Raw genomic sequence first — 12,882 nt, forward strand, 5'->3', positions numbered from 1 at the left:
GTACAAATCTCCTTATGTGAGATGTCAATTTGGGGAACTTGGAACAAGCATCTCCAAATGCCAAGAGATACTAAGAAAGAAGTTGACAGACAGAACTTAACAAACTCCCATATATGGGATGTCAATATGGGGGAAATTGGAACAAGTAATATCTGAGGTCAAGGCGGAATAAACAGTGAAGAAGTGCAATTGTGTCATATTTGAAATAAAGTAAACATTGTGGAAAGACCTGGTGAAAGGTACACACCAGGCAGTAAACCCTTTTTGGAAAGAGATACCTGGCAGCAGAGTTCACTAGACGATCTGCAAGAGCCTAAAAGGGGGATTCCTGGTAGGGGAGTAAACCAGGAAATCATTTTGGAGCAGTTGTGTGAAAGAGAAACTTTGACATTTGAAGCAGTTGTTGAAATTACATTTTTTGCCATCCTATGAAGTGGCAAATACTTTTTGCTATACTCCAACATTGTTGTGGAGAAGACATTTGCTTTGCCATCCAGAGAAAAGTACTATGTGAAAGAGACATTTCATTAACTTTAACAGAATATTGTTGGATCAGAGCATTTTGAATAGTTTTCAGGGGAAGGAAACCAGCGCCTGGAAACAAGGATTGTTTTGTTGTTTGTTTTGGAGTTCTACATTTGGATTTTCACACAATTTAGATGAATTGAAAATAGGAATATTACCTTGCACCTTTTGATTGTGTATGGCTAGGGACAGATACGCCTTGATCCAAACGCCTTTTTCTTTTAACTGCTGCGGTCAAAAAGGCCCTCATTGGCACGTCCTTCTTTCCAGGGTGACAAAGATGAACTGTTCATGATTCTGCTCATTTTTAAAAAACAATACTCCACAAAAGAGCAAACACAGTGCAAGAAAAAACACAAATGTATTAACTCCCCACAGCTGGGAGTCAGCAATTCAGACAGTCCTGCAAGCTGAACTGGCTGATAAGTTCTCAATCTCTGCCTACTGTGGGTTCAAAATGTATTGAAATAAACTACAGAATTATAATTAAACAAATTAGTTACATTTTGGGGCTGGTCAAAGAAGTGATTGATGGAGCATCACCAGACTCCTATATTGCTGTATAGATTATGAATACTCGGCGAGAGTCAAACAGAATGCAACACACATTCTGATTGGCTCTCGCCGGGTCATTACCCAGCCGAGAATCCCTCGCTTCTTGGCTGGGATTCCAGCTGCCTTGTCCACAGTGGGGGACGTGGAAGCCCCTCAGCCAATGAGGAGGCTCAAAGTGGGGCCATCCCCACTCCGAGCCTCCCCACAGCTGAGAAGCTGCATTCGTCCCCCACTGGGGACTCAGGTAAGGTTTTTTTTTTTTTGTTTCTTCCCCTTTCCTTCCACCTCCCTGCCTTCCCCACCCTGCTTACCTTCTGCTTCCTTTGTCCATGGCTGGTGGCGTGGCAGCCTCCAGCCGTGTCGAGGCTCGAAGCGGGGCCATCCCCGCTCCGCGCCTCCACACGGCTGGAGGCTAGGAGGGTACCATCGTCCCCCAACGGGGATTCTGGTGTGTCTTCTTTTCCCCCTTTTTCCTCCCCCACCCCTCAACCCCACTTACCTTCTTCTCTGTTGTCTTTTGGGAACTGACGCGCTGGAAAAACTTCTGCAGCGTTTTGGGACAGAAAAAACTGCTTTTAGTGCCCTGGTCCTGCAGATCTTGCGGGCCAGGGTACGAATAGCAATATGCCCCTCGTGGCGGGGGCATTACCGAGTCAGGTAATGCCCCGTGGCGTTCGACTCGGTAATGCCCCGCTGCTCAGGGCATATTGCTTAAGAGTAGTTCTATTGGATAACATATTTCCTGGAACACAACCCTCTACCACCCCTTTTTGATGTCATAATCCTGCCCCCTAACAGCTCTTTGTTACATCATTAAGCTGACCAGATTGTCTGGCACAATTCAACATAAAAAATAGCTACGCACCTACAAGTTTTAATTGGATTCTGTTGGTTGGAGATAACGCAAGACCATCATAACGGCCCCAAGGTAAAAAAAAAATGTGTAATCATCCTAGCTCTCTGAGTTCCCCCCATCCTTCCAGCTCCCATGCTCTGCTATCTCCCCAACTCCCTCTATGTTCTGTGCCAATTCTAGTTCAAACATCTCCATGCCCCACCATTGGTGAATTTGTATTGTCTGCTATTTAATTCTCAATTGCTATTGTATTCACTGCCAGACCTCTGGCGCCTGGCGTCTTGCTTAAGCCGTCCTCCCATGAGAAACTTCTCCCATGTATTTCGACTGTGGCAGCTTAACACGTGCTTCTTCACCTGCCAGCAGAAATTCAATTTTACTGTGGGCTGTGGTCTTAAAAATATAATACCTTCTATCCGATATGCCCTAGGCCTGCTAAAAGATGGCTGTGCTGTGGGTCATTAATACACATAACACCAATCCTTATTATACTTTTATTTTACTCCTACAATTACCTCTAGCTAAAAGGCCTAAATATACTCTACCTATACTTAACAAAATAAACAATAAACAAAACCCAATGTGCATATGTGCCACAAAACCCTGTAAAAATATGCTTTAAACAATAAAAATAGAACACAAGTGCATATACTATTGTCATTATTAAAAGTGTGATTATTCTTCACAATCACTGTGCTCTCACACCCCTATTTATCTATACCTTGGAACTAAATCTTAATTGTGTGTTTTTGCGAGTATATTTCTTTGCGCAGCACCCTACTGCCTGGCATGTGGCTTTTGACATTACTGCATGGACCGCCCCTCACCCTTTCTTGCGGACAATAGATTTACATCTCTTCATATCAATTGTGGTTACAGGTTGTATCATCTAGAAACACGTAAAAAAGGACTAACAGTGAACAAGGAATTCTTATAACCAGATCCATACATTATCATGAAAGATAGTAACTAAATGGCTGGCGGATGATGGGGAAATATATGTAACAGAGACCCAGGACAAGACAAAGCAACAGGAGGACAGGGGACTTGCTAAGTGTAGGGTAGAGTGTGCAGTGGTGGTAGGTGTAAGGTGATAGACGGTCAAGAGATGAAATAATGAGGGGGTAAGTAGAGAAAGATTAAGGAGCACTATCTTGAATAAGCAATTTAAACGATTGACTAGTAGTAGCGTTTTTGCTATATTCTTGTACTTTATTAATGCAACCGGTATATTTGTATTTGTATTTTGTTTATTTGTATAGCGCGCTGGGCCCGAGGGCAGCTGGGCGCATATCATTGGAGCAACATTACAATTAAATACAAGAATCACAATGGGAGGCTCTACCCACTGAATCCGAGTGATTTGCCCACGGCTGAAAGTTCCGCGGGCAAATCGTTCGCATGAGAAAGGTGCCAACTACCAAAAGTTTGCACCTTTCTCATGCGAACAAATATATTCTCACACCCGCACACACACACAACACACCCATAACACCCCCCACCCACACCCTCCGCACACCCCTACCCACACCCCCAACAAAACCAAACCCCACTTAACTTCATCCATAAAGTATAGTGACCCGAGCGATGTGGGGGACACCCCAGCAGCCTCTGTTTTTTTTTCAATGCTACCACCAAAGGTTTGAACTTTTGGTGTTCGAACCTTTGGTGGTAGCATTTTTAGAACTTTTGGTCAATGCGACGATTTTTTTTTTTTAAGGTCATTTCAAACTAAACCCTACCCACTTACAGTAGTCATGCAGGTAGAGCGACAGTGAGGCAGAAATATAGACAATATATAATGCACAGTCGGGTAGAGAGATATAAAAACAGTTCTTCAAACAAGAGGGTGCAAGGCAGATGTAGGAGGTTTACATAATATGTACAATGAGGAATACAAGCCATCTGTGCAAGTAATTTCTGCAGCATTGTGCAGAAGTGACAATGTGTGTTTGCCAGGTGATGGGTGTCTCAGAAGTCAAGTGCAGAGAGCCATGCCTTGGTTTTGCTCTTAAAGGCATGGAAGAAAGACTCAGCACTGATATTATTAGGCAGGGTATTCCACAGCTTGGAAGCCAGGACGGGGAAGCTGGTGCCACCAGCTTTTTGTAGTTTAAATCTAGAAAGAGATAAACTATTGGCTTGTGCAGCTCTCATGGGCCGTGTAGGGGTGTGAGGTGTGAGTCGGTTGGCTAAATACATATATACGTATAGATACCTTAGAATTCACAGTAGAAGTATGGGAGATTTAAGATCGCAGCTATTTTTGTGGTTAATTTTCTCATATTGGTAGGAGTGATTTCACAGTACTAATGTTGCTGTAAACTCATTCATGGGTGAAAACACAAGAGTACCTGTTAGGGAGGAATTCCATTTTTGTTTTTTTTTTGCCTAACTTTGTAGGCCCTCAAATCCTTTTGCAGACTACTGAGGCTTTTCTCTTTTCTTTTTTCTGTCAGCGGTATATCTAATGACGTCCCGCTGCAGCTGTACTGCTTTCTGGCTGTGCTAGCCTTTCTAGTCCGTGTAAATTGTTGCACAACAACACGTGCTTAAATATCACCTTATTTGGTGACAGGGCGAGTTCTCTCACCCTGCAAGTATGTTCGGAAGGAGATTGATGGCAGCTGTGCCAATGTTTTGCCCACATCAAGTTTCCAGAGAAAAAAATGGAAAACAATAATTTTCCAAATAAATAAATGACACTTTCGTTAGTTCATGTGACAAGAAGAAAAATATGCAGAAAAACAAAAACTTCAGCTATCAAAATACATATAATCGTTAACTTAATAAGTGGTTGCAATTTACACAAAACATCCTAAAATGGACATATAACTATGCAGTGCAAAAAAAGGAACATAAATGACTTGCATAGACAACAAAGACAATAGAAATCCTTTTAATATAACTAATTCAATTCACTTTGGCAATAAATGATGATGACAAATGTATGAATCATCATATGGGTGTTAGAATTGTGTTTTCAGAGCAAGTGGCCAATCGGGTACCATTGGTTTGTTTAACCTGGTATTCACCAATCAGTTAGTGCTGAGTAAATGGTCGACTAAAGTTTCCAGCTAACTAACAGACTGACAAATAATGGCCCAGCATTCTTCAGGACCCAGAAGCCCTTTTAACACGTTCATCAAGATGGCTGCTCCACTATTCTTTTGGCGACACTAAGTGTGTAGCCAATATTACTGCTTTATTAGCCAATCAGGAATATATGGTGGCCATTTCGGTTATTAAGGGATTTATCTCTTTAATCCCACCCCTGGTAAGTTTGTTTTGTGGCCTTTTTATGTCTGTGTGAACCCCAAGGGATGGTCAAAATGCCTGTTTTGTTGATGTAGACTCACTCTCCTCTGAGCCCACCGGGGGTCTGTGTTTGGATGCCTAACTCATTTGAACCAGGTTGGGGTGTTCAAGACTTCCTGTTCATAAAATATATAGGTGTCCCTGAACGTTTGGAGTTTTGCCCACCCAGTCCTGACTGACTGGATGGCAAATGCTGAATGATGCACACCTGTAGACCGGTGCAATGCACTACTAGCGGAATCGTTCTTCTAGAGGCATGTGTGCTATAGAAAACATGAATTAACGAAAATAAATTGGAAATTTGTGGGCCTAAACAGTCCACATAAAGAAATGACTTGGTTAAAAAGTTCTGTCTTCTGAGATGAAAATGTAAATGAACCATTCCAGCATGACTCCATCAATTTCATCACAGTACTTCGTATTTTCAATATCTGTTGTTTGTTACTTCAGTAGCAAACAAAGCCGAAATTCATCTCGACGGTATACTTTTCTTCTAAATATTTAACACTTGTCACGTGGAGCGTAGTTTAATACGGAGCACACCATAGTCCAATGTAGTTGCTTTCCATTACCTCACTTGCCCGGATCACATTTCATCACTCGGGGACACAGCCGTCTTTATTCATTCCTCTGCGAGGGGATGTTTACCCTGAAACATTCTGCTAAGCCCTGCATTCAAAATAACTCTTGACAGCAGATGTCCTTTGTCCTCCCCGGATTATGGCCAGGACCCCTCTGAACTCCTGCACTGTGTGCCAACAGCTTAAAAGGGGCATTTCCCGAACAAAGGGCTGAGGTTAAAATGAAATGGAGGATTTCATGGTCCAATGGCATTCTTTGTGTGTTACAGTAAATGCAACGTAGCCTTTTGCTGCAAGGGGATAGAGGCTCCATGCTATAATAAATCTATTTTAATTACCATTGAGACAGTCCACTTCCTCCATCTGTACACCAGGCTTGTGTAACTGACCTCACCACATGGTATGCACATGCATGATTTCTGTAAAGGATGCTAAGCACGAACTAATATGCTTCAGTGCTTTGTGTGCGATATGAGAATACATCTATACTAATTTCAGAATGGACAATAGCGACTTTAGCTGAGGTAAGGTTGGTATTGGAAGAAGCAATTTTGACATGCCTATAACTTTGGCGCCATTCCACAGATCTGAACGAAACTTGGCAAAAATATAGGCATGCCTGAATGTATATAGTTCCTTCCAGGGTCCCAGAGCTGCATGTCCCCTTTGTGAGGAGCAGACGTATGGACCATCTCAAGTGCTTCATTTGATTTGGTGAAAATCTTTCCTTTATTTTTCCAATTAAATCTGGGACATTTTGACAAATGTGCATGTTTGCAGTTAAATCAGCAGATCCACCTTTCAAACCGAAAGGGTGGAATTTCTGCAAGAAGCTGCAAGGAGGTGACCCCAGGCACATCTATCCGGAGGAGCTGATTACATTCGACTCCCTGCTAAAGGCCACAAAAAAGTACTCAGAACTCATCTGACGCGCTTCTTGAAGAGCCCTCTTGCCATGGAAATTACATTTATACCAAGAATCAAATTCTGCAGAAACATTGAAAATTGGTGTAAATACCACAAATACAAATTGACCAGGAGGGAATGGCCTGCAATGCTTAAAACAACCCTGACTAGCGTCACTCATTGTTTTCACCCAGTACTAAATAAGTCTAAAGACATGAGGAATTCCAGGGAGGTCTTGCCCATCATAGAAGATGTATGGACCAATTATATTCAGGACAATGTTCAGGACTCTGTTTGCAAACTAAAGTGTGTTCCAAGAGAATTCCCGAACAGGCAAAAAAAAAGGTTTATCTGACTTATTCTAGAAATAGTGAACATTTAAAAAAAAATGAAAAAATCTAGAACGGGCTTGCCAATATTACATTGATTCATCTGGTGAAGAAGTGGGCTAAATTTGCTGACACTCTTTTGAACAAACAGCTAGGATAGGATTTATCTGGAAATCTTGGAAAGAGACCAGAACCATTACGATCTATAAAAATGGAGTAAGATATTTTCCTTCTGCATCTCGATTAATTGCCTTTGCTAGATTATTGGAGCAAGTCGTTTGCAAGTATAAGCTTACACAGCATAAATGGGCTATTAACATGAGTAAGGCACGGATTGGCTTCAGTGAAAACTGATCCACAATTTGATGATATTGAACTCCCTCACTAAAGACACTTCCATAAAAGAAAGTTTACCACTTTATGTGGCGTTCATGGATTTCTCACAAGCTTTTTACAGGGTATTCCACAGTTGCCTTCTTGGAAAGGTATCAGAAATGGGTTTGCCTTTTTCCCTTTGGTAATGTATTAAGGAGTTTCATTTAGAGACCTCTCTTAAAATCAAGTTAGATGCTAATGGAACACTTGCTTGAAAAAATAATACTAATTTAGGCCTAAACCAGGTTTGTGTTCTTATTCCCCTTCTATTTAACATTTACCTGGCAGTCCTTCGGGGCCGCTTATTGAAGGTTCATGCATTTTCCTACCCAAGCAGGACTTGATTCATTGTCCCCTTTCCTCTTATGCGGATGACATTGTTATCTTCAATCGTACACCGATGGGTTTGCAACGTCTTAAATGCCTTCAATCATCATGCTGAGTAAAGCCATCTAATCATAAACTGAAGCATTTTCTCAGCTCAAAAAGTAGTACAGGGGTGAACTAAATTCACATGGCTTATAGAAAATAGCTATCTAAAATTTGTTAATGAGTCCAAATATTCGATTCAAGGGATATAGACAAGACCAACTGAGAAGAACTTGTTAGGTAGCAGAGCAAAAAAGGCGATGATGATGATGGGAGTCTATATCCGTGGTATTGATCAGAAGATGGGAAGCTTCTTTCTTCTTCCTTGCATCATTTTATATAACGGAAATTACCTGGGGCCTTAACCTCCAACATTCACAATGCTGTAATTCTTTTCAATGCCCTAATAAACAATAAAAGGCAAATTCTGGCGCTTTTTTTGGGTTTGCCATGCAATTCTTCTATGCCCCTAATCAGTCTAGAGCTGAGCTTAGTATCACTCCCTACATTGGTAAACACTACAAGGGCTGTTTGTTTTCTTAGAATTATGCAGGCGACAACAGGAGACATGAAACAACTTTTGCAATTGACCATCAACTTAAAAATGCCTTGACATTTTGGTATACATAAAGAGATGAGCGAGGAGTTCCTTGAAACTATCGATTTCGTGCATAGCACAGAAAACCTTATGGATTCAAACATAATCTAATGTCTAAAACAAAGCAGTGTGAATGTTTATGCTATGTGTCTACAATTCAAAAAAGACCCACATTATAGGAGCACGCAGTGTCTTTAACTCGTTAAGGCCACTGACAAAAATGCATACCTTTTTTCAAAATAAAATAGTACAACGTATTTTGTAAAATGTAGGCTGAACCTGATGGATGCTTTGGAGGTGGGGGGCCCTAGGATTGGGGTAAAAAAATAAATAAACACATTTCAAGTTATAAAATCAGTCACACTTTCCTTAGCAAATTTGCTCATGATGTTGATGCATTGAAGTCAGGATTTTTTCGGGCGAGTTGGATGAGCAGGAATGATCGTCCCAGGCCCCTAAGAGGTTTCGAACGAGGCAGAGGCATAAGAGCATGTTGAATGTGCTTGAGGAGGTTACAGGAGGGAGGGGGGCTGTCAATAAAGCAGGATTTGTGATAGGTCATCATAGGTTTAGGTATAGATGGGCTGGTAGTGAAACACCATTTTAGAAATCAGCAGCCATTTTAAAATCGAGGCCTACAGCAGCACTGCAGTGAGGGTATTAGGCCTAGGACCAAATCATAGAAATTAATGTGTGCATCAGGGTTCGGGTCACCGCATAGGCAACAGCATAGAAGGCTAACTCCTTGGAGATTCATAAACCTCTCATGGTCCCACACCCTTGCTACATGTATCCCAGAAGGCATGTGCCCTGCATGCAAGGCCACGAGGGCTGAAATGCTATCCCACGAGAAGGAGAATGAAAGCCTCCAACCTTCACTAGTCCAAGTTATAGTGGCTGGGCACCCCGAGCCCCTGATCCCGGCATTCCAGTGTACCGATCAAGCCCAGACCACCGACCATAAAACTGTTAGTATACTACTTTATCAGGAGAATCCCAGCCATAAGGAGAGGTCGCCGTGGGGTCCCTGTAATTTGTGCTGTGAGGTGCCAGGGGGAAAGTAACACATGTAATCTCGTGGTGGTAAGAACTGGGATGGTGCTGATGCATCCGGGATCGAGCAGGGGTTTGGACTTATTGTGAGCTAGAAAGTAGCATCTGCGCCCATGTCTGAAGTACCAGGTGGACATTAGGCCACAGATAGGGGATGCACTGAACTGTGTTAGTAATTGCCAATTAGGAGCTTTGCGCTTGATGATGTACGAAGAATCACACCACGTGGAAGAAGATGAGCAGATGAAGCTGGATCCAATGGCCTGGCATCCCTTATTGAGCAGGTGGCCTGTGTATAAGGTCGCATAAACCTGTTCCATGGATTTATATGTAATCTAAGTCATGAGTGATGACATGCACCCTTAAAATGTACTGTCTCGCTTGGATTTGTCAGTGTGCTCCGTGTTACCAGAGCTGTTTGCTGGCATGATTTTTCTTTTGTGTGATTAAACCTAGTTCTCCTTGTAAAAGGTGTTCTGGCTGTTTTTCCCTAACAGGTTGTATTTTTTTCTAATTGTGTGTGTTGGACGTTCACCGCTATGTGTGGGTGGGAGGAAGTGGCCATATTTGGCCGCACAATGCCTGTATCCCAGGACTGGGTGCTGTAACTAGCCTGCAACCACCTATGACTGGTTGCAGATGCCTGCCTTGGACAATGTGGATTGTCTTCCTTTGTGCATGTTAGTCCTACCTGAGTGTCTGGGTCTATTTGGAGGGATGGTCAGCCATTGGCTGACCACCTCTCTGTTTGAATGATGCTTGGTGTACGATTGGGTGTAGTGCTCACACATTGGCCACTCACCTTGTCTATTGATGAACTTTGAACCAGCACTCCTGAAGGCCTGCTGATTGAGGAAGGACAATTCGACAGAGAGAGAGAGAGAGAGAGAGAGAGATTTACTGCATAAAAGCAGCACATCATGGGGGTGGTGAAAGAGGGAATGCTCGACTACATGCTTAAATGGGGGAGTGATGACAGGCTGTGAGGAGAGAAGGGGTGAACCTTGAACAGTGCATACAGATAGAGTGGAAGGTGCACCTTTGTTGTAAGCATTAAAGGTGGTGATAAAGTGGATAGTACACACAAGTGAAAGGCGTGGGCTAGGGAAAGGGTTGAATGAAAACATGAGAGCAAAACATCAGAAATAAATTGGGGATTAAAAATTAGTCTGGCAGAAGGATGAAAGGTATAAACTAGGTTACAGATTGGATGGGACAATATCAGTGAATAGGGAAAAAAGGCAACATGTGTAATCTTGGAAAAGCCCTGGTGAGTATCTGGTGTTATGAGTCCGTAAGGTTAGAAGAGGCTGGGGTGGAAGTTGGCTCATTCTATTAGATAGGATGATGGTTTTTAGATGGATTGTCAGTGTTCAAGTAAATAAGTGGTATGACAGACCGTTTTACGGTTCCATCAATATGCAACCTCCTTGTGCTTTCTTGAGATTTTAGTAGTTTGGTGACACTGGGTAAAAAGAGAGGTAAAAGACCCCAGATTTCAGAGAATCTATTGCCAGGCAGACTGGCCTTGTGTGTCATCACAGGTAAGTTTCTTGTCTGTGATGCTTAACCACTCCTGGAGATGAGAGAGCAGGCAGTGTTGAAAGCCGCTGACAGATCGAGGACGGTGAGGATGACTGATTAACTGGAGTCTAGTTCCTCAAGAAGCTATTCTTGGATGTCAATGAGAGGTCTCTCAGTAGCATGAGCAGGTTGGAACCCTGATTGGAAGGTGTCTAAAAATGACATTTCCCCAACCAGCCTTGATGTGGCTTAGTCACTAACTTCTCCATGATTGTTCTGGTCCTAGGAAGCTTAGCATTGGGGCAGTACTTAAACCGGGACAAAGGGTCTAATGATTGCTCCTTGAACAAGGGAGTCACTATTTCATGTTTTACTAATTGTGGGAATGAGCCTTCTGGCAAGGATTTGTTGATGGTGAGATTGAGGTGTTTGGCTAGGAGATGTAAATTGAGGCTGTGCGTGGTTTATTGGGGATGCTAGAGTGACCCACAGTCTTAATGGCTTCTATGATGTCATTGTTGCTGAAAGGGACAATGTTGGAGAACTGGCTTGCAGTGGTGTTGAGGGGGAAGCAACTGTAAGGTTGAAGAAGGTGTCAAGGAGATTTTGGCTTTCTGATCTTGGACCTGAAGAAGTCATGGAACTGGTTACAGAGGATTTGTGGGGGTGGCTGATAGGATCACAGAGCTTAGCTTGATACGTCTACAATCTACTTTAAACAAGGATGCAGTGTTTTTACAGACATTATCAGTGGCATGAGAGAAGACAGCCATTTTAGCTTTGATAATGGCTAGCTTAAGGGCTCTTTGGTGATGGTGAAAGTTGTTCTTATCATTTTAGGAGCCTGATGTTCTGTAGTGATGTTCCACCCCAAGTCAATGGGCATGCCCAGATGCCACACTCAAAAGCTGATGTTTCTCTGATTGAGTTGTTAAGGGGAAGGAAGCCCAACATTAAGTTGTGCCTGCACATTAAGGCTAATAAAGCCTTCATAGAAGACATATAGCAAACCTCTGTACCTCCCCTTCCAACATTTAGTGATACATTTTGATGTGTTACATATTAGCTTATATCACTAAGAATATAGGTGTCCAGGCTGCAAAATGGATGTGAGGTGCTTGGACTCAAAATGCAGAAGAAGTAATCAATGTTTTGGGGTGTTCCACCTGCAGAGCTGATGAAGCAACTTTAGGTTTGCCATGTATCTCCTGGTCGTTATGTCATGTGAAGGCATCATGAAGCAAGACACAGACAACAGACAAAAAGTTCAAAATAAAATGCTTTATTAAATCAAATGTCAGGATGGAAGAAGGTCTCACTGCCCTATGCTAAGGTACTATTTCCCTACCTGAACAAAACTAGGAAAAGTCTTAGTCAATAATTCAACTTAAAAGTCTGTCTGCGTCCAAAACCTACACTTTCTCTCACAACTAAAAGGTAAACAATGTGTAAGAATGTCAATAATCAAAGAAATAGTGTTTGACCCAAAGTTAGTTCTCTTCCTGCTCCCCTTCCCCAAGTGTAAGAAAGTTCCACAAAAGTCTTAGGATTAACTTTCTGAAGTTCATGGTGATACAGTTCCAAAAAATACTTGGGGTTATGAGCAACACAGTTCAAAAGCAAATGGGTCTTGAGGCTCTGTCCTCAAGACCCCGCAGGCAATTACTCAAGTCTCAGGGTTCCCTTTGCTTCCGCTTTGCCACTTATATTTGTTTCAGTCATTTCAAACAGTTTAACACAACTCAAGGTCAACCTGACCTTCTTTCTGGACTGCCTCACCAGTTCACTTACAGTGCTCTTCATTAGTTTATGTCACAATGTCTTTGGTTGTCAGCATTCAAGGCTCATTGGTCTAGGCACAGTTGTTAGACTGCACTGTCTACCCATCACAGG

Source organism: Ambystoma mexicanum, chromosome 14 (assembly GCF_040938575.1).
Source record: "Ambystoma mexicanum isolate Mex_15411 chromosome 14, UKY_AmexF1_1, whole genome shotgun sequence".
In the NCBI taxonomy this organism is placed as follows: domain Eukaryota; kingdom Metazoa; phylum Chordata; class Amphibia; order Caudata; family Ambystomatidae; genus Ambystoma; species Ambystoma mexicanum.